The sequence below is a fragment of the Hyla sarda genome, unplaced genomic scaffold (assembly GCF_029499605.1).
Source record: "Hyla sarda isolate aHylSar1 unplaced genomic scaffold, aHylSar1.hap1 scaffold_2259, whole genome shotgun sequence".
NCBI classification, from domain to species: Eukaryota; Metazoa; Chordata; class Amphibia; order Anura; family Hylidae; genus Hyla; species Hyla sarda.
The window spans coordinates 23,263-47,306 of NW_026608936.1; the positions used below are offsets into that span (position 1 = coordinate 23,263).

Below are 24,044 nucleotides of genomic sequence, written 5' to 3' on the forward strand. Positions count from 1 at the left end.
CACGGGAAGCTGTAAGCATAGAGGACATGCCTGCACCCCATTGGACTTACCTGTGTGGGTTAAATCCGGGTTATTTGACAACCTATGGCGGTGATGGTTCTGCTCAGGCAGAGCAGTGCTGATGCTCCTCATAAAGCTGTCGCTGCTGTGAAGGTTCTAGGTGACATCACAAATCCCTATGGTTACATACACAACAAAGCTGGGTTGTTGTTGTTTACACTCTGCAAGGCCTGTGGAAGTGAGTGACATCATAGCACTGTAGTTCTGAGGGTTCTAGATGGATGCAACAATCTCCTGTTGCTTCTATGAAGGCCATAATAGACGACATCACCAAACAGCTCCATAGTCACATACACAGCAAAGGAGAGATGTTGTTTACACCTAGTGATGTCAGTGGTATTGAGTGACATCACAGCACAGTGCTAAGGCTCCTGGGCCTGGACACAGCAGCGGCTGCAATATCTCAACGGAGAATACGTTTATATATATGTGTGTGTGTGCGCGTATATATATATATATATATATATATATATATATATATATATATATATATATTTCTCCGCCGAAATCACTTTTAAACCCATTTCCACCTTTTTTTCCCTTCTCTTCCTCTTACTTTTTTTTCACGTTTTTTTACGTTTTTCTCCTTTTCGCCTCTTTTCTGGGCGTATTATTCTTCTTTTTCTTCTTTTTTTTCGTCTAATGCATACCCCATCAGTGCAGCAATGCTTATTCAATACCGCCAGCAGATGGAGACACTGGGGGATAATTTTCTAAGGATTTATACTGATTTTTCCTGTCTGAATTTGTCGCACAGAAAGTTGCAGGCCAAATATGTGTGACATTTCTGCGACTTTAGCTTCTAGAGCATTTTTACAACATTATACATAGGTGCTGAATACATAAAAAGCGACTGTTCAGCGACAGACAAGTCGCATCGGCTGAAAGTAGGCCAGAATGTCAGTCCATGTTGGAGCAGGTTTAGATACAGTCTAAAGTATAGATCTCAAAGTCTGTGCACAGAATTTAGCAAGGGCCTCGCACCTTCTGATGCATCAGGTAGGTGCACAATAGCATAGCCTAACCCTCTGTACTTTGGTCTATATTGATGCGGGACATAGACAGCCAGCTGATGACCAATCCATTAGTGCAATGGATGGCTGGAAGCATTTGTCTTTGCCTTTGCAATACCACAGAAGCAATGCATGGTCAATGTACAGCAATGACACACCTGTGTGAACAGCCAGGAGACCCCCCCCCCCCCCCCATGTTATGTTACATAGTTACATAGTTAGTACGGTCGAAAAAAGACATATGTCCATCAAGTTCAACCAGGGAATTAAGGGGTAGGGGTGTGGCGCGATATTGGGGAAGGGATGAGATTTTATATTTCTTCATAAGCATTAATCTTATTTTGTCAATTAGGAACATTCAGCACCCACCCGCTATCAAGGCAGCTGCCTATCATGTCATGCCCTACCTGCACAGGTGTGCTGGCTACTCAAATGATCCAATTAAGGAGGCCATTTAGTCAGCAGCAGCAGAAGTCCTGTGCCTGGACGCTCCAACAGCGGCCAGACACAAGCAGAAGCAGCAGAAGCAGCAGCACCACCTTTTGTTTTTTGGCTGCAGCAGCAGCAAGGCCCACAGGGCTGGCTAGCTGGCTAGCCAGCAAGCAGGTAGCAATGAAAGTAGGAATCTTTCTTTTTAACCCTGTAAGGGGGTGGTGCACTGTACCCGAAGATACTGCCATATCGGGTCAATGCATAGGGCGACGGAAGCAAGCTTCGAAATCGGCCCCCGTTCTCAAAAATCCATTTAATATATGGTCCCCAGATAGGGGACGTATCAGATATTAAACTGATAAGAACAGATACTACACTTGATCTTAGCCAAAAGGCCGAGAAGCGATAACCGTGAAAGGGGCGGGCCCAACAAGGTCCCCTTCATGGGCACTATCACTGCTTGCTGTCAGGGAGGCTGCCAGACAATTTTCCATGCACACTCTGGGCTGGGGGGCAGTCAACCACCAGTACACACAGCAGAACCTAAACCCATACCATTATTGCTAAGCAGCAAGACAGGGGCCCATTGCACTCCCACGGGGCCTTTTTAAATGCAATCCATAACCCGGATTTGCCAGGAACCCTTCTTACTCCTCCTACTTGCATGTGACACTGGGCTTAGGATCTGCATAGGAAACACACACACAAGCACACACCTACCTTTGTTGCCTGCAGATGCCTCCTTGGCTGTCCCCAAACGGTATCAAACCAACACCCACGGGAAGCTGTAAGCATAGAGGACATGCCTGCACCCCATTGGACTTACCTGTGTGGGTTAAATCCGGGTTATTTGACAACCTATGGCGGTGATGGTTCTGCTCAGGCAGAGCAGTGCTGATGCTCCTCATAAAGCTGTCGCTGCTGTGAAGGTTCTAGGTGACATCACAAATCCCTATGGTTACATACACAACAAAGCTGGGTTGTTGTTGTTTACACTCTGCAAGGCCTGTGGAAGTGAGTGACATCATAGCACTGTAGTTCTGAGGGTTCTAGATGGATGCAACAATCTCCTGTTGCTTCTATGAAGGCCATAATAGACGACATCACCAAACAGCTCCATAGTCACATACACAGCAAAGGAGAGATGTTGTTTACACCTAGTGATGTCAGTGGTATTGAGTGACATCACAGCACAGTGCTAAGGCTCCTGGGCCTGGACACAGCAGCGGCTGCAATATCTCAACGGAGAATACGTTTATATATATGTGTGTGTGTGCGCGTATATATATATATATATATATATATATATATATATATATATATATATTCTCCGCCGAAATCACTTTTAAACCCATTTCCACCTTTTTTTCCCTTCTCTTCCTCTTACTTTTTTTTCACGTTTTTTTACGTTTTTCTCCTTTTCGCCTCTTTTCTGGGCGTATTATTCTTCTTTTTCTTCTTTTTTTTCGTCTAATGCATACCCCATCAGTGCAGCAATGCTTATTCAATACCGCCAGCAGATGGAGACACTGGGGGATAATTTTCTAAGGATTTATACTGATTTTTCCTGTCTGAATTTGTCGCACAGAAAGTTGCAGGCCAAATATGTGTGACATTTCTGCGACTTTAGCTTCTAGAGCATTTTTACAACATTATACATAGGTGCTGAATACATAAAAAGCGACTGTTCAGCGACAGACAAGTCGCATCGGCTGAAAGTAGGCCAGAATGTCAGTCCATGTTGGAGCAGGTTTAGATACAGTCTAAAGTATAGATCTCAAAGTCTGTGCACAGAATTTAGCAAGGGCCTCGCACCTTCTGATGCATCAGGTAGGTGCACAATAGCATAGCCTAACCCTCTGTACTTTGGTCTATATTGATGCGGGACATAGACAGCCAGCTGATGACCAATCCATTAGTGCAATGGATGGCTGGAAGCATTTGTCTTTGCCTTTGCAATACCACAGAAGCAATGCATGGTCAATGTACAGCAATGACACACCTGTGTGAACAGCCAGGAGACCCCCCCCCCCCCCCCCCCATGTTATGTTACATAGTTACATAGTTAGTACGGTCGAAAAAAGACATATGTCCATCAAGTTCAACCAGGGAATTAAGGGGTAGGGGTGTGGCGCGATATTGGGGAAGGGATGAGATTTTATATTTCTTCATAAGCATTAATCTTATTTTGTCAATTAGGAACATTCAGCACCCACCCGCTATCAAGGCAGCTGCCTATCATGTCATGCCCTACCTGCACAGGTGTGCTGGCTACTCAAATGATCCAATTAAGGAGGCCATTTAGTCAGCAGCAGCAGAAGTCCTGTGCCTGGACGCTCCAACAGCGGCCAGACACAAGCAGAAGCAGCAGAAGCAGCAGCACCACCTTTTGTTTTTTGGCTGCAGCAGCAGCAAGGCCCACAGGGCTGGCTAGCTGGCTAGCCAGCAAGCAGGTAGCAATGAAAGTAGGAATCTTTCTTTTTAACCCTGTAAGGGGGTGGTGCACTGTACCCGAAGATACTGCCATATCGGGTCAATGCATAGGGCGACGGAAGCAAGCTTCGAAATCGGCCCCCGTTCTCAAAAATCCATTTAATATATGGTCCCCAGATAGGGGACGTATCAGATATTAAACTGATAAGAACAGATACTACACTTGATCTTAGCCAAAAGGCCGAGAAGCGATAACCGTGAAAGGGGCGGGCCCAACAAGGTCCCCTTCATGGGCACTATCACTGCTTGCTGTCAGGGAGGCTGCCAGACAATTTTCCATGCACACTCTGGGCTGGGGGGCAGTCAACCACCAGTACACACAGCAGAACCTAAACCCATACCATTATTGCTAAGCAGCAAGACAGGGGCCCATTGCACTCCCACGGGGCCTTTTTAAATGCAATCCATAACCCGGATTTGCCAGGAACCCTTCTTACTCCTCCTACTTGCATGTGACACTGGGCTTAGGATCTGCATAGGAAACACACACACAAGCACACACCTACCTTTGTTGCCTGCAGATGCCTCCTTGGCTGTCCCCAAACGGTATCAAACCAACACCCACGGGAAGCTGTAAGCATAGAGGACATGCCTGCACCCCATTGGACTTACCTGTGTGGGTTAAATCCGGGTTATTTGACAACCTATGGCGGTGATGGTTCTGCTCAGGCAGAGCAGTGCTGATGCTCCTCATAAAGCTGTCGCTGCTGTGAAGGTTCTAGGTGACATCACAAATCCCTATGGTTACATACACAACAAAGCTGGGTTGTTGTTGTTTACACTCTGCAAGGCCTGTGGAAGTGAGTGACATCATAGCACTGTAGTTCTGAGGGTTCTAGATGGATGCAACAATCTCCTGTTGCTTCTATGAAGGCCATAATAGACGACATCACCAAACAGCTCCATAGTCACATACACAGCAAAGGAGAGATGTTGTTTACACCTAGTGATGTCAGTGGTATTGAGTGACATCACAGCACAGTGCTAAGGCTCCTGGGCCTGGACACAGCAGCGGCTGCAATATCTCAACGGAGAATACGTTTATATATATGTGTGTGTGTGCGCGTATATATATATATATATATATATATATATATATATATATATATATATATATATATATCTCCGCCGAAATCACTTTTAAACCCATTTCCACCTTTTTTTCCCTTCTCTTCCTCTTACTTTTTTTTCACGTTTTTTTACGTTTTTCTCCTTTTCGCCTCTTTTCTGGGCGTATTATTCTTCTTTTTCTTCTTTTTTTTCGTCTAATGCATACCCCATCAGTGCAGCAATGCTTATTCAATACCGCCAGCAGATGGAGACACTGGGGGATAATTTTCTAAGGATTTATACTGATTTTTCCTGTCTGAATTTGTCGCACAGAAAGTTGCAGGCCAAATATGTGTGACATTTCTGCGACTTTAGCTTCTAGAGCATTTTTACAACATTATACATAGGTGCTGAATACATAAAAAGCGACTGTTCAGCGACAGACAAGTCGCATCGGCTGAAAGTAGGCCAGAATGTCAGTCCATGTTGGAGCAGGTTTAGATACAGTCTAAAGTATAGATCTCAAAGTCTGTGCACAGAATTTAGCAAGGGCCTCGCACCTTCTGATGCATCAGGTAGGTGCACAATAGCATAGCCTAACCCTCTGTACTTTGGTCTATATTGATGCGGGACATAGACAGCCAGCTGATGACCAATCCATTAGTGCAATGGATGGCTGGAAGCATTTGTCTTTGCCTTTGCAATACCACAGAAGCAATGCATGGTCAATGTACAGCAATGACACACCTGTGTGAACAGCCAGGAGACCCCCCCCCCCCCCCCCATGTTATGTTACATAGTTACATAGTTAGTACGGTCGAAAAAAGACATATGTCCATCAAGTTCAACCAGGGAATTAAGGGGTAGGGGTGTGGCGCGATATTGGGGAAGGGATGAGATTTTATATTTCTTCATAAGCATTAATCTTATTTTGTCAATTAGGAACATTCAGCACCCACCCGCTATCAAGGCAGCTGCCTATCATGTCATGCCCTACCTGCACAGGTGTGCTGGCTACTCAAATGATCCAATTAAGGAGGCCATTTAGTCAGCAGCAGCAGAAGTCCTGTGCCTGGACGCTCCAACAGCGGCCAGACACAAGCAGAAGCAGCAGAAGCAGCAGCACCACCTTTTGTTTTTTGGCTGCAGCAGCAGCAAGGCCCACAGGGCTGGCTAGCTGGCTAGCCAGCAAGCAGGTAGCAATGAAAGTAGGAATCTTTCTTTTTAACCCTGTAAGGGGGTGGTGCACTGTACCCGAAGATACTGCCATATCGGGTCAATGCATAGGGCGACGGAAGCAAGCTTCGAAATCGGCCCCCGTTCTCAAAAATCCATTTAATATATGGTCCCCAGATAGGGGACGTATCAGATATTAAACTGATAAGAACAGATACTACACTTGATCTTAGCCAAAAGGCCGAGAAGCGATAACCGTGAAAGGGGCGGGCCCAACAAGGTCCCCTTCATGGGCACTATCACTGCTTGCTGTCAGGGAGGCTGCCAGACAATTTTCCATGCACACTCTGGGCTGGGGGGCAGTCAACCACCAGTACACACAGCAGAACCTAAACCCATACCATTATTGCTAAGCAGCAAGACAGGGGCCCATTGCACTCCCACGGGGCCTTTTTAAATGCAATCCATAACCCGGATTTGCCAGGAACCCTTCTTACTCCTCCTACTTGCATGTGACACTGGGCTTAGGATCTGCATAGGAAACACACACACAAGCACACACCTACCTTTGTTGCCTGCAGATGCCTCCTTGGCTGTCCCCAAACGGTATCAAACCAACACCCACGGGAAGCTGTAAGCATAGAGGACATGCCTGCACCCCATTGGACTTACCTGTGTGGGTTAAATCCGGGTTATTTGACAACCTATGGCGGTGATGGTTCTGCTCAGGCAGAGCAGTGCTGATGCTCCTCATAAAGCTGTCGCTGCTGTGAAGGTTCTAGGTGACATCACAAATCCCTATGGTTACATACACAACAAAGCTGGGTTGTTGTTGTTTACACTCTGCAAGGCCTGTGGAAGTGAGTGACATCATAGCACTGTAGTTCTGAGGGTTCTAGATGGATGCAACAATCTCCTGTTGCTTCTATGAAGGCCATAATAGACGACATCACCAAACAGCTCCATAGTCACATACACAGCAAAGGAGAGATGTTGTTTACACCTAGTGATGTCAGTGGTATTGAGTGACATCACAGCACAGTGCTAAGGCTCCTGGGCCTGGACACAGCAGCGGCTGCAATATCTCAACGGAGAATACGTTTATATATATGTGTGTGTGTGCGCGTATATATATATATATATATATATATATATATATATATATATATATATATATATATTTCTCCGCCGAAATCACTTTTAAACCCATTTCCACCTTTTTTTCCCTTCTCTTCCTCTTACTTTTTTTTCACGTTTTTTTACGTTTTTCTCCTTTTCGCCTCTTTTCTGGGCGTATTATTCTTCTTTTTCTTCTTTTTTTTCGTCTAATGCATACCCCATCAGTGCAGCAATGCTTATTCAATACCGCCAGCAGATGGAGACACTGGGGGATAATTTTCTAAGGATTTATACTGATTTTTCCTGTCTGAATTTGTCGCACAGAAAGTTGCAGGCCAAATATGTGTGACATTTCTGCGACTTTAGCTTCTAGAGCATTTTTACAACATTATACATAGGTGCTGAATACATAAAAAGCGACTGTTCAGCGACAGACAAGTCGCATCGGCTGAAAGTAGGCCAGAATGTCAGTCCATGTTGGAGCAGGTTTAGATACAGTCTAAAGTATAGATCTCAAAGTCTGTGCACAGAATTTAGCAAGGGCCTCGCACCTTCTGATGCATCAGGTAGGTGCACAATAGCATAGCCTAACCCTCTGTACTTTGGTCTATATTGATGCGGGACATAGACAGCCAGCTGATGACCAATCCATTAGTGCAATGGATGGCTGGAAGCATTTGTCTTTGCCTTTGCAATACCACAGAAGCAATGCATGGTCAATGTACAGCAATGACACACCTGTGTGAACAGCCAGAAGACCCCCCCCCCCCCCCCCATGTTATGTTACATAGTTACATAGTTAGTACGGTCGAAAAAAGACATATGTCCATCAAGTTCAACCAGGGAATTAAGGGGTAGGGGTGTGGCGCGATATTGGGGAAGGGATGAGATTTTATATTTCTTCATAAGCATTAATCTTATTTTGCCAATTAGGAACATTCAGCACCCACCCGCTATCAAGGCAGCTGCCTATCATGTCATGCCCTACCTGCACAGGTGTGCTGGCTACTCAAATGATCCAATTAAGGAGGCCATTTAGTCAGCAGCAGCAGAAGTCCTGTGCCTGGACGCTCCAACAGCGGCCAGACACAAGCAGAAGCAGCAGAAGCAGCAGCACCACCTTTTGTTTTTTGGCTGCAGCAGCAGCAAGGCCCACAGGGCTGGCTAGCTGGCTAGCCAGCAAGCAGGTAGCAATGAAAGTAGGAATCTTTCTTTTTAACCCTGTAAGGGGGTGGTGCACTGTACCCGAAGATACTGCCATATCGGGTCAATGCATAGGGCGACGGAAGCAAGCTTCGAAATCGGCCCCCGTTCTCAAAAATCCATTTAATATATGGTCCCCAGATAGGGGACGTATCAGATATTAAACTGATAAGAACAGATTTTTTTTTTAAGTTTCCCTCAGAACTAAATCATAGTTCTAAGATCTTATGTGAACTAGATTTTTGTGCTCATCATCAGGTAACTTTTTTATTTATTTCCAAAATAAAACAAATTAAAACAACATAACTAACAACAAAAACTCAAATAAACCTTATTCCAAAATCAAACCCTTTCTCCAAGCAAAAACTCCCAAATAATCAATTAATCCGAATTGAAGAGCTCCACTCTTCAAAGCTTTTTTAACTGGAACTGCCAACCATGGCGACACTTGGTAGGTCGCCATGAAGCGTCCCACATCAGGCTTTAAGGACTGCAATACTTTTTCCCTCGCAGTTTCAAGTCGAGTGTTCACTTTTATTTTAAATTTTAGTAAATCTTGCACAAATACTTCTCTTTCTTCCTTTGGGGCTTGGTCCAGCACCTCGCCCAAAAAACCAACAAAATATTCACCAAGAAATCTTTTCTTCAATTCCTCTGTTGGCTCCCCTTCAGAAGCCTCACTCCCACTTTCTTCTTCTTTTTTCTTCCTCTTCAACTTTACTTCACTTTCAAACTCCATAGCCACAGATTTTTCTGGGCAGTTTTTAGAGTAATGCCCAGTCTTCTTATTAATTTCTGGTTCATCTTGCAGCAAACCCACATCTTCTCTCTTCTTTTTCTTCTTTGGACAATTTGCGTACAAATGTCCACTTTGGTTACACAAATTACATTTACCCCTCTGGGTACACGACTCTGTTCCATGTCCTTCCTTCTGGCATTTATAACACCATAGATACGTACATTCATCTTTCAGGTGTCCATATTGTCTGCACTTACGGCAGAAATTCTGCATTCCAGCAAAAAACAGGTCCCCATTTATGGAACCTATCTTGAAACGGGAAGGAGGAAACACTGTTCCCCCTCCCGCCTCCTCCCTAAATTTTACTTTAAACTTCCATTTTGTTGTCCAAACCCCATACTGGTTAAATACTTTACCCAAAGGCACAATCTCTTCACAAAACTGGTCCAAAAAAACAACTATGTCCTCCTCAGGGATATATGGACTATACATTCTTACAGTCAATATTTTTTCTTTCCCTGGAAAATGGGGAATAACTTCCACGCCTTCCCAGATTACATGAGTCTTAGAGGCATCCACTTTCTTACAAAATGAATCACAATCTTCATCAGAGACAAAGATTATGTCATAACACCCCCTCTTGGGGAATTCCAGCATAGACAGAATCTGTACCTTGGATACGTGCAGAAGTCCAAACAGCATGTCCTCCACTACAAAAGAAAGTCCTCTTCCTCTCTTAGCAGAGTCCTTCAGCAGGATGCGAACGCCATTTTTAATCCTCCCGAAAAAGGGCATCTCCTCTTCTCTGGTTCCAGGCATCTCCGGTTCTTCTGCCATCTTGTAGAAAATCACGTCCAACAGGAACAAAAGACACTCCCCCACAGAATGTGGGCAGTGAAAGGGGATCGCTCCCCGTTGTCCGGGGACTAGGCCGGCTCCCCAATTGCAGCAAGGGGGTGAAGTCCCTCCGTTAGGAAGGACGATCCCCCAAGGCCAAGGAGCCGGGTACCCCAGACACCCTCTGGCCAGACCAAGTGAGCCGAAACTACACTTGATCTTAGCCAAAAGGCCGAGAAGCGATAACCGTGAAAGGGGCGGGCCCAACAAGGTCCCCTTCATGGGCACTATCACTGCTTGCTGTCAGGGAGGCTGCCAGACAATTTTCCATGCACACTCTGGGCTGGGGGGCAGTCAACCACCAGTACACACAGCAGAACCTAAACCCATACCATTATTGCTAAGCAGCAAGACAGGGGCCCATTGCACTCCCACGGGGCCTTTTTAAATGCAATCCATAACCCGGATTTGCCAGGAACCCTTCTTACTCCTCCTACTTGCATGTGACACTGGGCTTAGGATCTGCATAGGAAACACACACACAAGCACACACCTACCTTTGTTGCCTGCAGATGCCTCCTTGGCTGTCCCCAAACGGTATCAAACCAACACCCACGGGAAGCTGTAAGCATAGAGGACATGCCTGCACCCCATTGGACTTACCTGTGTGGGTTAAATCCGGGTTATTTGACAACCTATGGCGGTGATGGTTCTGCTCAGGCAGAGCAGTGCTGATGCTCCTCATAAAGCTGTCGCTGCTGTGAAGGTTCTAGGTGACATCACAAATCCCTATGGTTACATACACAACAAAGCTGGGTTGTTGTTGTTTACACTCTGCAAGGCCTGTGGAAGTGAGTGACATCATAGCACTGTAGTTCTGAGGGTTCTAGATGGATGCAACAATCTCCTGTTGCTTCTATGAAGGCCATAATAGACGACATCACCAAACAGCTCCATAGTCACATACACAGCAAAGGAGAGATGTTGTTTACACCTAGTGATGTCAGTGGTATTGAGTGACATCACAGCACAGTGCTAAGGCTCCTGGGCCTGGACACAGCAGCGGCTGCAATATCTCAACGGAGAATACGTTTATATATATGTGTGTGTGTGCGCGTATATATATATATATATATATATATATATATATATATATATATATTTCTCCGCCGAAATCACTTTTAAACCCATTTCCACCTTTTTTTCCCTTCTCTTCCTCTTACTTTTTTTTCACGTTTTTTTACGTTTTTCTCCTTTTCGCCTCTTTTCTGGGCGTATTATTCTTCTTTTTCTTCTTTTTTTTCGTCTAATGCATACCCCATCAGTGCAGCAATGCTTATTCAATACCGCCAGCAGATGGAGACACTGGGGGATAATTTTCTAAGGATTTATACTGATTTTTCCTGTCTGAATTTGTCGCACAGAAAGTTGCAGGCCAAATATGTGTGACATTTCTGCGACTTTAGCTTCTAGAGCATTTTTACAACATTATACATAGGTGCTGAATACATAAAAAGCGACTGTTCAGCGACAGACAAGTCGCATCGGCTGAAAGTAGGCCAGAATGTCAGTCCATGTTGGAGCAGGTTTAGATACAGTCTAAAGTATAGATCTCAAAGTCTGTGCACAGAATTTAGCAAGGGCCTCGCACCTTCTGATGCATCAGGTAGGTGCACAATAGCATAGCCTAACCCTCTGTACTTTGGTCTATATTGATGCGGGACATAGACAGCCAGCTGATGACCAATCCATTAGTGCAATGGATGGCTGGAAGCATTTGTCTTTGCCTTTGCAATACCACAGAAGCAATGCATGGTCAATGTACAGCAATGACACACCTGTGTGAACAGCCAGGAGACCCCCCCCCCCCCCCCCCATGTTATGTTACATAGTTACATAGTTAGTACGGTCGAAAAAAGACATATGTCCATCAAGTTCAACCAGGGAATTAAGGGGTAGGGGTGTGGCGCGATATTGGGGAAGGGATGAGATTTTATATTTCTTCATAAGCATTAATCTTATTTTGTCAATTAGGAACATTCAGCACCCACCCGCTATCAAGGCAGCTGCCTATCATGTCATGCCCTACCTGCACAGGTGTGCTGGCTACTCAAATGATCCAATTAAGGAGGCCATTTAGTCAGCAGCAGCAGAAGTCCTGTGCCTGGACGCTCCAACAGCGGCCAGACACAAGCAGAAGCAGCAGAAGCAGCAGCACCACCTTTTGTTTTTTGGCTGCAGCAGCAGCAAGGCCCACAGGGCTGGCTAGCTGGCTAGCCAGCAAGCAGGTAGCAATGAAAGTAGGAATCTTTCTTTTTAACCCTGTAAGGGGGTGGTGCACTGTACCCGAAGATACTGCCATATCGGGTCAATGCATAGGGCGACGGAAGCAAGCTTCGAAATCGGCCCCCGTTCTCAAAAATCCATTTAATATATGGTCCCCAGATAGGGGACGTATCAGATATTAAACTGATAAGAACAGATACTACACTTGATCTTAGCCAAAAGGCCGAGAAGCGATAACCGTGAAAGGGGCGGGCCCAACAAGGTCCCCTTCATGGGCACTATCACTGCTTGCTGTCAGGGAGGCTGCCAGACAATTTTCCATGCACACTCTGGGCTGGGGGGCAGTCAACCACCAGTACACACAGCAGAACCTAAACCCATACCATTATTGCTAAGCAGCAAGACAGGGGCCCATTGCACTCCCACGGGGCCTTTTTAAATGCAATCCATAACCCGGATTTGCCAGGAACCCTTCTTACTCCTCCTACTTGCATGTGACACTGGGCTTAGGATCTGCATAGGAAACACACACACAAGCACACACCTACCTTTGTTGCCTGCAGATGCCTCCTTGGCTGTCCCCAAACGGTATCAAACCAACACCCACGGGAAGCTGTAAGCATAGAGGACATGCCTGCACCCCATTGGACTTACCTGTGTGGGTTAAATCCGGGTTATTTGACAACCTATGGCGGTGATGGTTCTGCTCAGGCAGAGCAGTGCTGATGCTCCTCATAAAGCTGTCGCTGCTGTGAAGGTTCTAGGTGACATCACAAATCCCTATGGTTACATACACAACAAAGCTGGGTTGTTGTTGTTTACACTCTGCAAGGCCTGTGGAAGTGAGTGACATCATAGCACTGTAGTTCTGAGGGTTCTAGATGGATGCAACAATCTCCTGTTGCTTCTATGAAGGCCATAATAGACGACATCACCAAACAGCTCCATAGTCACATACACAGCAAAGGAGAGATGTTGTTTACACCTAGTGATGTCAGTGGTATTGAGTGACATCACAGCACAGTGCTAAGGCTCCTGGGCCTGGACACAGCAGCGGCTGCAATATCTCAACGGAGAATACGTTTATATATATGTGTGTGTGTGCGCGTATATATATATATATATATATATATATATATATATATATATATATTTCTCCGCCGAAATCACTTTTAAACCCATTTCCACCTTTTTTTCCCTTCTCTTCCTCTTACTTTTTTTTCACGTTTTTTTACGTTTTTCTCCTTTTCGCCTCTTTTCTGGGCGTATTATTCTTCTTTTTCTTCTTTTTTTTCGTCTAATGCATACCCCATCAGTGCAGCAATGCTTATTCAATACCGCCAGCAGATGGAGACACTGGGGGATAATTTTCTAAGGATTTATACTGATTTTTCCTGTCTGAATTTGTCGCACAGAAAGTTGCAGGCCAAATATGTGTGACATTTCTGCGACTTTAGCTTCTAGAGCATTTTTACAACATTATACATAGGTGCTGAATACATAAAAAGCGACTGTTCAGCGACAGACAAGTCGCATCGGCTGAAAGTAGGCCAGAATGTCAGTCCATGTTGGAGCAGGTTTAGATACAGTCTAAAGTATAGATCTCAAAGTCTGTGCACAGAATTTAGCAAGGGCCTCGCACCTTCTGATGCATCAGGTAGGTGCACAATAGCATAGCCTAACCCTCTGTACTTTGGTCTATATTGATGCGGGACATAGACAGCCAGCTGATGACCAATCCATTAGTGCAATGGATGGCTGGAAGCATTTGTCTTTGCCTTTGCAATACCACAGAAGCAATGCATGGTCAATGTACAGCAATGACACACCTGTGTGAACAGCCAGGAGACCCCCCCCCCCCCCCATGTTATGTTACATAGTTACATAGTTAGTACGGTCGAAAAAAGACATATGTCCATCAAGTTCAACCAGGGAATTAAGGGGTAGGGGTGTGGCGCGATATTGGGGAAGGGATGAGATTTTATATTTCTTCATAAGCATTAATCTTATTTTGTCAATTAGGAACATTCAGCACCCACCCGCTATCAAGGCAGCTGCCTATCATGTCATGCCCTACCTGCACAGGTGTGCTGGCTACTCAAATGATCCAATTAAGGAGGCCATTTAGTCAGCAGCAGCAGAAGTCCTGTGCCTGGACGCTCCAACAGCGGCCAGACACAAGCAGAAGCAGCAGAAGCAGCAGCACCACCTTTTGTTTTTTGGCTGCAGCAGCAGCAAGGCCCACAGGGCTGGCTAGCTGGCTAGCCAGCAAGCAGGTAGCAATGAAAGTAGGAATCTTTCTTTTTAACCCTGTAAGGGGGTGGTGCACTGTACCCGAAGATACTGCCATATCGGGTCAATGCATAGGGCGACGGAAGCAAGCTTCGAAATCGGGCCCCGTTCTCAAAAATCCATTTAATATATGGTCCCCAGATAGGGGACGTATCAGATATTAAACTGATAAGAACAGATTTTTTTTTTTTTTTTTTTCCAAAGCCGAGGAACGTGCTTTCGATTCACCCAAAGTGCAAGAAAAAGTGCAAACGTGTTACACTAAAAAAAACGTGCACAAAGGATGCGGTCTATCGCAAGCCCTTCTCCGATAGGAGAGAGGCCCCCCAACAAACCTTACCCTTCGCCTCCGGACCAAAAGGTACCTGCGAGGTTCCAGGTTCGATGTCCCTTTTCGCCGAAGCTACTAGGGGACCACAAATGCTCCCGGCATCCCCCTTGGCGTTAGCCAAGGTATCTGCCCGCAGAGCCGATTACGGTAGGTACCCTGCCAAAGCAGGAGTGCCCGGGGTGTTTGCAGGGAGGTGCGGAACCTAATGGCCACACACACCTCCCCTAGACCGCCAGGAGGGACACCCAGAAGGGCTACCGCATCCTGACAAATCCTGTGAACACACAACACGCAAAAAGTGACACAGTGAGACAAAAAATAAATAAATAAGTGAATGTGTGCAGATATACTGCCCGGACATCCGGCCGGATCTATAAAAATTTCTCTGATCCTAGCCAGAAGGCCGGGAATCAAGAGGTGAGTGCCACAAGGTGAAGAGATTATGGTGCCCGTGCTTCAACTCAGTGAGTCTATTCTCCCAGTGAGTTTCGGCACCTCGGGGTCACCACTCCCCGAGGCACAAAAGTACCTCGGCTCTAGACCCTCTCAGCCTCATGGCGAGACCCGAAGGGAACAGGTCACATCGGGGCAGCCGTCGAGCTGATTCCTCAGAACCAGCCCCGGAAAGCCCTGGTACACCTGCATCCTCCATGCAGCACCCATCCCCACCAGCATGAAAACTGATAAGAACAGATACTACACTTGATCTTAGCCAAAAGGCCGAGAAGCGATAACCGTGAAAGGGGCGGGCCCAACAAGGTCCCCTTCATGGGCACTATCACTGCTTGCTGTCAGGGAGGCTGCCAGACAATTTTCCATGCACACTCTGGGCTGGGGGGCAGTCAACCACCAGTACACACAGCAGAACCTAAACCCATACCATTATTGCTAAGCAGCAAGACAGGGGCCCATTGCACTCCCACGGGGCCTTTTTAAATGCAATCCATAACCCGGATTTGCCAGGAACCCTTCTTACTCCTCCTACTTGCATGTGACACTGGGCTTAGGATCTGCATAGGAAACACACACACAAGCACACACCTACCTTTGTTGCCTGCAGATGCCTCCTTGGCTGTCCCCAAACGGTATCAAACCAACACCCACGGGAAGCTGTAAGCATAGAGGACATGCCTGCACCCCATTGGACTTACCTGTGTGGGTTAAATCCGGGTTATTTGACAACCTATGGCGGTGATGGTTCTGCTCAGGCAGAGCAGTGCTGATGCTCCTCATAAAGCTGTCGCTGCTGTGAAGGTTCTAGGTGACATCACAAATCCCTTTGGTTACATACACAACAAAGCTGGGTTGTTGTTGTTTACACTCTGCAAGGCCTGTGGAAGTGAGTGACATCATAGCACTGTAGTTCTGAGGGTTCAAGATGGATGCAACAATCTCCTGTTGCTTCTATGAAGGCCGTAATAGACGACATCACCAAACAGCTCCATAGTCACATACACAGCAAAGGAGAGATGTTGTTTACACCTAGTGATGTCAGTGGTATTGAGTGACATCACAGCACAGTGCTAAGGCTCCTGGGCCTGGACACAGCAGCGGCTGCAATATCTCAACGGAGAATACGTTTATATCTATGTGTGTGTGTGCGCATATATATATATATATATATATATATATATATATATATATATATATATTTCTCCGCCGAAATCACTTTTAAACCCATTTCCACCTTTTTTTCCCTTCTCTTCCTCTTACTTTTTTTTCACGTTTTTTTACGTTTTTCTCCTTTTCGCCTCTTTTCTGGGCGTATTATTCTTCTTTTTCTTCTTTTTTTTCGTCTAATGCATACCCCATCAGTGCAGCAATGCTTATTCAATACCGCCAGCAGATGGAGACACTGGGGGATAATTTTCTAAGGATTTATACTGATTTTTCCTGTCTGAATTTGTCGCACAGAAAGTTGCAGGCCAAATATGTGTGACATTTCTGCGACTTTAGCTTCTAGAGCATTTTTACAACATTATACATAGGTGCTGAATACATAAAAAGCGACTGTTCAGCGACAGACAAGTCGCATCGGCTGAAAGTAGGCCAGAATGTCAGTCCATGTTGGAGCAGGTTTAGATACAGTCTAAAGCATAGATCTCAAAGTCTGTGCACAGAATTTAGCAAGGGCCTCGCACCTTCTGATGCATCAGGTAGGTGCACAATAGCATAGCCTAACCCTCTGTACTTTAGTCTATATTGATGCGGGACATAGACAGCCAGCTGATGACCAATCCATTAGTGCAATGGATGGCTGGAAGCATTTGTCTTTGCCTTTGCAATACCACAGAAGCAATGCATGGTCAATGTACAGCAATGACACACCTGTGTGAACAGCCAGGAGACCCCCCCCCCCCCCCCCCCCCATGTTATGTTACATAGTTACATAGTTAGTACGGTCGAAAAAAGACATATGTCCATCAAGTTCAACCAGGGAATTAAGGGGTAGGGGTGTGGCGCGATATTGGGGAAGGGATGAGATTTTATATTTCTTCATAAGCATTAATCTTATTTTGTCAATTAGGAACATTCAGCACCCACCCGCTATCAAGGCAGCTGCCTATCATGTCATGCCCTACCTGCACAGGTGTGCTGGCTACTCAAATGATCCAATTAAGGAGGCCATTTAGTCAGCAGCAGCAGAAGTCCTGTGCCTGGACGCTCCAACAGCGGCCAGACACAAGCAGAAGCAGCAGAAGCAGCAGCACCACCTTTTGTTTTTTGGCTGCAGCAGCAGCAAGGCCCACAGGGCTGGCTAGCTGGCTAGCCAGCAAGCAGGTAGCAATGAAAGTAGGAATCTTTCTTTTTAACCCTGTAAGGGGGTGGTGCACTGTACCCGAAGATACTGCCATATCGGGTCAATGCATAGGGCGACGGAAGCAAGCTTCGAAATCGGCCCCCGTTCTCAAAAATCCATTTAATATATGGTCCCCAGATAGGGGACGTATCAGATATTAAACTGATAAGAACAGATACTACACTTGATCTTAGCCAAAAGGCCGAGAAGCGATAACCGTGAAAGGGGCGGGCCCAACAAGGTCCCCTTCATGGGCACTATCACTGCTTGCTGTCAGGGAGGCTGCCAGACAATTTTCCATGCACACTCTGGGCTGGGGGGCAGTCAACCACCAGTACACACAGCAGAACCTAAACCCATACCATTATTGCTAAGCAGCAAGACAGGGGCCCATTGCACTCCCACGGGGCCTTTTTAAATGCAATCCATAACCCGGATTTGCCAGGAACCCTTCTTACTCCTCCTACTTGCATGTGACACTGGGCTTAGGATCTGCATAGGAAACACACACACAAGCACACACCTACCTTTGTTGCCTGCAGATGCCTCCTTGGCTGTCCCCAAACGGTATCAAACCAACACCCACGGGAAGCTGTAAGCATAGAGGACATGCCTGCACCCCATTGGACTTACCTGTGTGGGTTAAATCCGGGTTATTTGACAACCTATGGCGGTGATGGTTCTGCTCAGGCAGAGCAGTGCTGATGCTCCTCATAAAGCTGTCGCTGCTGTGAAGGTTCTAGGTGACATCACAAATCCCTATGGTTACATACACAACAAAGCTGGGTTGTTGTTGTTTACACTCTGCAAGGCCTGTGGAAGTGAGTGACATCATAGCACTGTAGTTCTGAGGGTTCTAGATGGATGCAACAATCTCCTGTTGCTTCTATGAAGGCCATAATAGACGACATCACCAAACAGCTCCATAGTCACATACACAGCAAAGGAGAGATGTTGTTTACACCTAGTGATGTCAGTGGTATTGAGTGACATCACAGCACAGTGCTAAGGCTCCTGGGCCTGGACACAGCAGCGGCTGCAATATCTCAACGGAGAATACGTTTATATATATGTGTGTGTGTGCGCGTATATATATATATATATATATATATATATATATATATATATATATTTCTCCGCCGAAATCACTTTTAAACCCATTTCCACCTTTTTTTCCCTTCTCTTCCTCTTACTTTTTTTTCAAGTTTTTTTACGTTTTTCTCCTTTTCGCCTCTTTTCTGGGCGTATTATTCTTCTTTTTCTTCTTTTTTTTCGTCTAATGCATACCCCATCAGTGCAGCAATGCTTATTCAATACCGCCAGCAGATGGAGACACTGGGGGATAATTTTCTAAGGATTTATACTGATTTTTCCTGTCTGAATTTGTCGCACAGAAAGTTGCAGGCCAAATATGTGTGACATTTCTGCGACTTTAGCTTCTAGAGCATTTTTACAACATTATACATAGGTGCTGAATACATAAAAAGCGACTGTTCAGCGACAGACAAGTCGCATCGGCTGAAAGTAGGCCAGAATGTCAGTCCATGTTGGAGCAGGTTTAGATACAGTCTAAAGTATAGATCTCAAAGTCTGTGCACAGAATTTAGCAAGGGCCTCGCACCTTCTGATGCATCAGGTAGGTGCACAATAGCATAGCCTAACCCTCTGTACTTTGGTCTATATTGATGCGGGACATAGACAGCCAGCTGATGACCAATCCATTAGTGCAATGGATGGCTGGAAGCATTTGTCTTTGCCTTTGCAATACCACAGAAGCAATGCATGGTCAATGTACAGCAATGACACACCTGTGTGAACAGCCAGGAGACCCCCCCCCCCCCCCCCCCATGTTATGTTACATAGTTACATAGTTAGTACGGTCGAAAAAAGACATATGTCCATCAAGTTCAACCAGGGAATTAAGGGGTAGGGGTGTGGCGCGATATTGGGGAAGGGATGAGATTTTATATTTCTTCATAAGCATTAATCTTATTTTGTCAATTAGGAACATTCAGCACCCACCCGCTATCAAGGCAGCTGCCTATCATGTCATGCCCTACCTGCACAGGTGTGCTGGCTACTCAAATGATCCAATTAAGGAGGCCATTTAGTCAGCAGCAGCAGAAGTCCTGTGCCTGGACGCTCCAACAGCGGCCAGACACAAGCAGAAGCAGCAGAAGCAGCAGCACCACCTTTTGTTTTTTGGCTGCAGCAGCAGCAAGGCCCACAGGGCTGGCTAGCTGGCTAGCCAGCAAGCAGGTAGCAATGAAAGTAGGAATCTTTCTTTTTAACCCTGTAAGGGGGTGGTGCACTGTACCCGAAGATACTGCCATATCGGGTCAATGCATAGGGCGACGGAAGCAAGCTTCGAAATCGGCCCCCGTTCTCAAAAATCCATTTAATATATGGTCCCCAGATAGGGGACGTATCAGATATTAAACTGATAAGAACAGATACTACACTTGATCTTAGCCAAAAGGCCGAGAAGCGATAACCGTGAAAGGGGCGGGCCCAACAAGGTCCCCTTCATGGGCACTATCACTGCTTGCTGTCAGGGAGGCTGCCAGACAATTTTCCATGCACACTCTGGGCTGGGGGGCAGTCAACCACCAGTACACACAGCAGAACCTAAACCCATACCATTATTGCTAAGCAGCAAGACAGGGGCCCATTGCACTCCCACGGGGCCTTTTTAAATGCAATCCATAACCCGGATTTGCCAGGAACCCTTCTTACTCCTCCTACTTGCATGTGACACTGGGCTTAGGATCTGCATAGGAAACACACACACAAGCACACACCTACCTTTGTTGCCTGCAGATGCCTCCTTGGCTGTCCCCAAACGGTATCAAACCAACACCCACGGGAAGCTGTAAGCATAGAGGACATGCCTGCACCCCATTGGACTTACCTGTGTGGGTTAAATCCGGGTTATTTGACAACCTATGGCGGTGATGGTTCTGCTCAGGCAGAGCAGTGCTGATGCTCCTCATAAAGCTGTCGCTGCTGTGAAGGTTCTAGGTGACATCACAAATCCCTATGGTTACATACACAACAAAGCTGGGTTGTTGTTGTTTACACTCTGCAAGGCCTGTGGAAGTGAGTGACATCATAGCACTGTAGTTCTGAGGGTTCTAGATGGATGCAACAATCTCCTGTTGCTTCTATGAAGGCCATAATAGACGACATCACCAAACAGCTCCATAGTCACATACACAGCAAAGGAGAGATGTTGTTTACACCTAGTGATGTCAGTGGTATTGAGTGACATCACAGCACAGTGCTAAGGCTCCTGGGCCTGGACACAGCAGCGGCTGCAATATCTCAACGGAGAATACGTTTATATATATGTGTGTGTGTGCGCGTATATATATATATATATATATATATATATATATATATATTTCTCCGCCGAAATCACTTTTAAACCCATTTCCACCTTTTTTTCCCTTCTCTTCCTCTTACTTTTTTTTCACGTTTTTTTACGTTTTTCTCCTTTTCGCCTCTTTTCTGGGCGTATTATTCTTCTTTTTCTTCTTTTTTTTCGTCTAATGCATACCCCATCAGTGCAGCAATGCTTATTCAATACCGCCAGCAGATGGAGACACTGGGGGATAATTTTCTAAGGATTTATACTGATTTTTCCTGTCTGAATTTGTCGCACAGAAAGTTGCAGGCCAAATATGTGTGACATTTCTGCGACTTTAGCTTCTAGAGCATTTTTACAACATTATACATAGGTGCTGAATACATAAAAAGCGACTGTTCAGCGACAGACAAGTCGCATCGGCTGAAAGTAGGCCAGAATGTCAGTCCATGTTGGAGCAGGTTTAGATACAGTCTAAAGTATAGATCTCAAAGTCTGTGCACAGAATTTAGCAAGGGCCTCGCACCTTCTGATGCATCAGGTAGGTGCACAATAGCATAGCCTAACCCTCTGTACTTTGGTCTATATTGATGCGGGACATAGACAGCCAGCTGATGACCAATCCATTAGTGCAATGGATGGCTGGAAGCATTTGTCTTTGCCTTTGCAATACCACAGAAGCAATGCATGGTCAATGTACAGCAATGACACACCTGTGTGAACAGCCAGGAGACCCCCCCCCCCCCATGTTATGTTACATAGTTACATAGTTAGTACGGTCGAAAAAAGACATATGTCCATCAAGTTCAACCAGGGAATTAAGGGGTAGGGGTGTGGCGCGATATTGGGGAAGGGATGAGATTTTATATTTCTTCATAAGCATTAATCTTATTTTGTCAATTAGGAACATTCAGCACCCACCCGCTATCAAGGCAGCTGCCTATCATGTCATGCCCTACCTGCACAGGTGTGCTGGCTACTCAAATGATCCAATTAAGGAGGCCATTTAGTCAGCAGCAGCAGAAGTCCTGTGCCTGGACGCTCCAACAGCGGCCAGACACAAGCAGAAGCAGCAGAAGCAGCAGCACCACCTTTTGTTTTTTGGCTGCAGCAGCAGCAAGGCCCACAGGGCTGGCTAGCTGGCTAGCCAGCAAGCAGGTAGCAATGAAAGTAGGAATCTTTCTTTTTAACCCTGTAAGGGGTGGTGCACTGTACCCGAAGATACTGCCATATCGGGTCAATGCATAGGGCGACGGAAGCAAGCTTCGAAATCGGCCCCCGTTCTCAAAAATCCATTTAATATATGGTCCCCAGATAGGGGACGTATCAGATATTAAACTGATAAGAACAGATACTACACTTGATCTTAGCCAAAAGGCCGAGAAGCGATAACCGTGAAAGGGGCGGGCCCAACAAGGTCCCCTTCATGGGCACTATCACTGCTTGCTGTCAGGGAGGCTGCCAGACAATTTTCCATGCACACTCTGGGCTGGGGGGCAGTCAACCACCAGTACACACAGCAGAACCTAAACCCATACCATTATTGCTAAGCAGCAAGACAGGGGCCCATTGCACTCCCACGGGGCCTTTTTAAATGCAATCCATAACCCGGATTTGCCAGGAACCCTTCTTACTCCTCCTACTTGCATGTGACACTGGGCTTAGGATCTGCATAGGAAACACACACACAAGCACACACCTACCTTTGTTGCCTGCAGATGCCTCCTTGGCTGTCCCCAAACGGTATCAAACCAACACCCACGGGAAGCTGTAAGCATAGAGGACATGCCTGCACCCCATTGGACTTACCTGTGTGGGTTAAATCCGGGTTATTTGACAACCTATGGCGGTGATGGTTCTGCTCAGGCAGAGCAGTGCTGATGCTCCTCATAAAGCTGTCGCTGCTGTGAAGGTTCTAGGTGACATCACAAATCCCTATGGTTACATACACAACAAAGCTGGGTTGTTGTTGTTTACACTCTGCAAGGCCTGTGGAAGTGAGTGACATCATAGCACTGTAGTTCTGAGGGTTCTAGATGGATGCAACAATCTCCTGTTGCTTCTATGAAGGCCATAATAGACGACATCACCAAACAGCTCCATAGTCACATACACAGCAAAGGAGAGATGTTGTTTACACCTAGTGATGTCAGTGGTATTGAGTGACATCACAGCACAGTGCTAAGGCTCCTGGGCCTGGACACAGCAGCGGCTGCAATATCTCAACGGAGAATACGTTTATATATATGTGTGTGTGTGCGCGTATATATATATATATATATATATATATATATATATATATATATATTTCTCCGCCGAAATCACTTTTAAACCCATTTCCACCTTTTTTTCCCTTCTCTTCCTCTTACTTTTTTTTCACGTTTTTTTACGTTTTTCTCCTTTTCGCCTCTTTTCTGGGCGTATTATTCTTCTTTTTCTTCTTTTTTTTCGTCTAATGCATACCCCATCAGTGCAGCAATGCTTATTCAATACCGCCAGCAGATGGAGACACTGGGGGATAATTTTCTAAGGATTTATACTGATTTTTCCTGTCTGAATTTGTCGCACAGAAAGTTGCAGGCCAAATATGTGTGACATTTCTGCGACTTTAGCTTCTAGAGCATTTTTACAACATTATACATAGGTGCTGAATACATAAAAAGCGACTGTTCAGCGACAGACAAGTCGCATCGGCTGAAAGTAGGCCAGAATGTCAGTCCATGTTGGAGCAGGTTTAGATACAGTCTAAAGTATAGATCTCAAAGTCTGTGCACAGAATTTAGCAAGGGCCTCGCACCTTCTGATGCATCAGGTAGGTGCACAATAGCATAGCCTAACCCTCTGTA

General features: G+C 45.8%; 9 non-coding genes and 1 pseudogene across 9 annotated transcripts; all 10 read right to left on the reverse strand.

Moving 5' to 3' along the window:
- Window positions 1–1,721: 1,721 nt before the first annotated feature.
- Window positions 1,722–1,912, reverse strand: LOC130321376 (U2 spliceosomal RNA). The gene has a single exon (XR_008867109.1). It is a non-coding gene; the product is annotated as a U2 spliceosomal RNA (small nuclear RNA).
- A 2,088-nt stretch (window positions 1,913–4,000) lies between these two features.
- LOC130321377 (U2 spliceosomal RNA) lies at window positions 4,001–4,191 on the reverse strand. Its single transcript, XR_008867110.1, has one exon. It is a non-coding gene; the product is annotated as a U2 spliceosomal RNA (small nuclear RNA).
- A 2,095-nt stretch (window positions 4,192–6,286) lies between these two features.
- Window positions 6,287–6,477, reverse strand: LOC130321378 (U2 spliceosomal RNA). The gene has a single exon (XR_008867111.1). It is a non-coding gene; the product is annotated as a U2 spliceosomal RNA (small nuclear RNA).
- Window positions 6,478–8,572: 2,095 nt separating this feature from the next.
- Window positions 8,573–8,754, reverse strand: LOC130321386 (U2 spliceosomal RNA). The gene has a single exon (XR_008867117.1). It is a non-coding gene; the product is annotated as a U2 spliceosomal RNA (small nuclear RNA).
- Window positions 8,755–12,452: 3,698 nt separating this feature from the next.
- LOC130321379 (U2 spliceosomal RNA) lies at window positions 12,453–12,643 on the reverse strand. The gene has a single exon (XR_008867112.1). It is a non-coding gene; the product is annotated as a U2 spliceosomal RNA (small nuclear RNA).
- A 2,083-nt stretch (window positions 12,644–14,726) lies between these two features.
- Window positions 14,727–14,909, reverse strand: LOC130321387 (U2 spliceosomal RNA). Its single transcript, XR_008867118.1, has one exon. It is a non-coding gene; the product is annotated as a U2 spliceosomal RNA (small nuclear RNA).
- A 694-nt stretch (window positions 14,910–15,603) lies between these two features.
- Window positions 15,604–15,763, reverse strand: LOC130321388 (U2 spliceosomal RNA; annotated as a pseudogene).
- Window positions 15,764–17,854: 2,091 nt separating this feature from the next.
- On the reverse strand, window positions 17,855–18,045 carry LOC130321380 (U2 spliceosomal RNA). Its single transcript, XR_008867113.1, has one exon. It is a non-coding gene; the product is annotated as a U2 spliceosomal RNA (small nuclear RNA).
- A 2,087-nt stretch (window positions 18,046–20,132) lies between these two features.
- LOC130321382 (U2 spliceosomal RNA) lies at window positions 20,133–20,323 on the reverse strand. The gene has a single exon (XR_008867115.1). It is a non-coding gene; the product is annotated as a U2 spliceosomal RNA (small nuclear RNA).
- A 2,074-nt stretch (window positions 20,324–22,397) lies between these two features.
- On the reverse strand, window positions 22,398–22,588 carry LOC130321383 (U2 spliceosomal RNA). The gene has a single exon (XR_008867116.1). It is a non-coding gene; the product is annotated as a U2 spliceosomal RNA (small nuclear RNA).
- Between the last annotated feature and the right edge of the window lie 1,456 nt (window positions 22,589–24,044).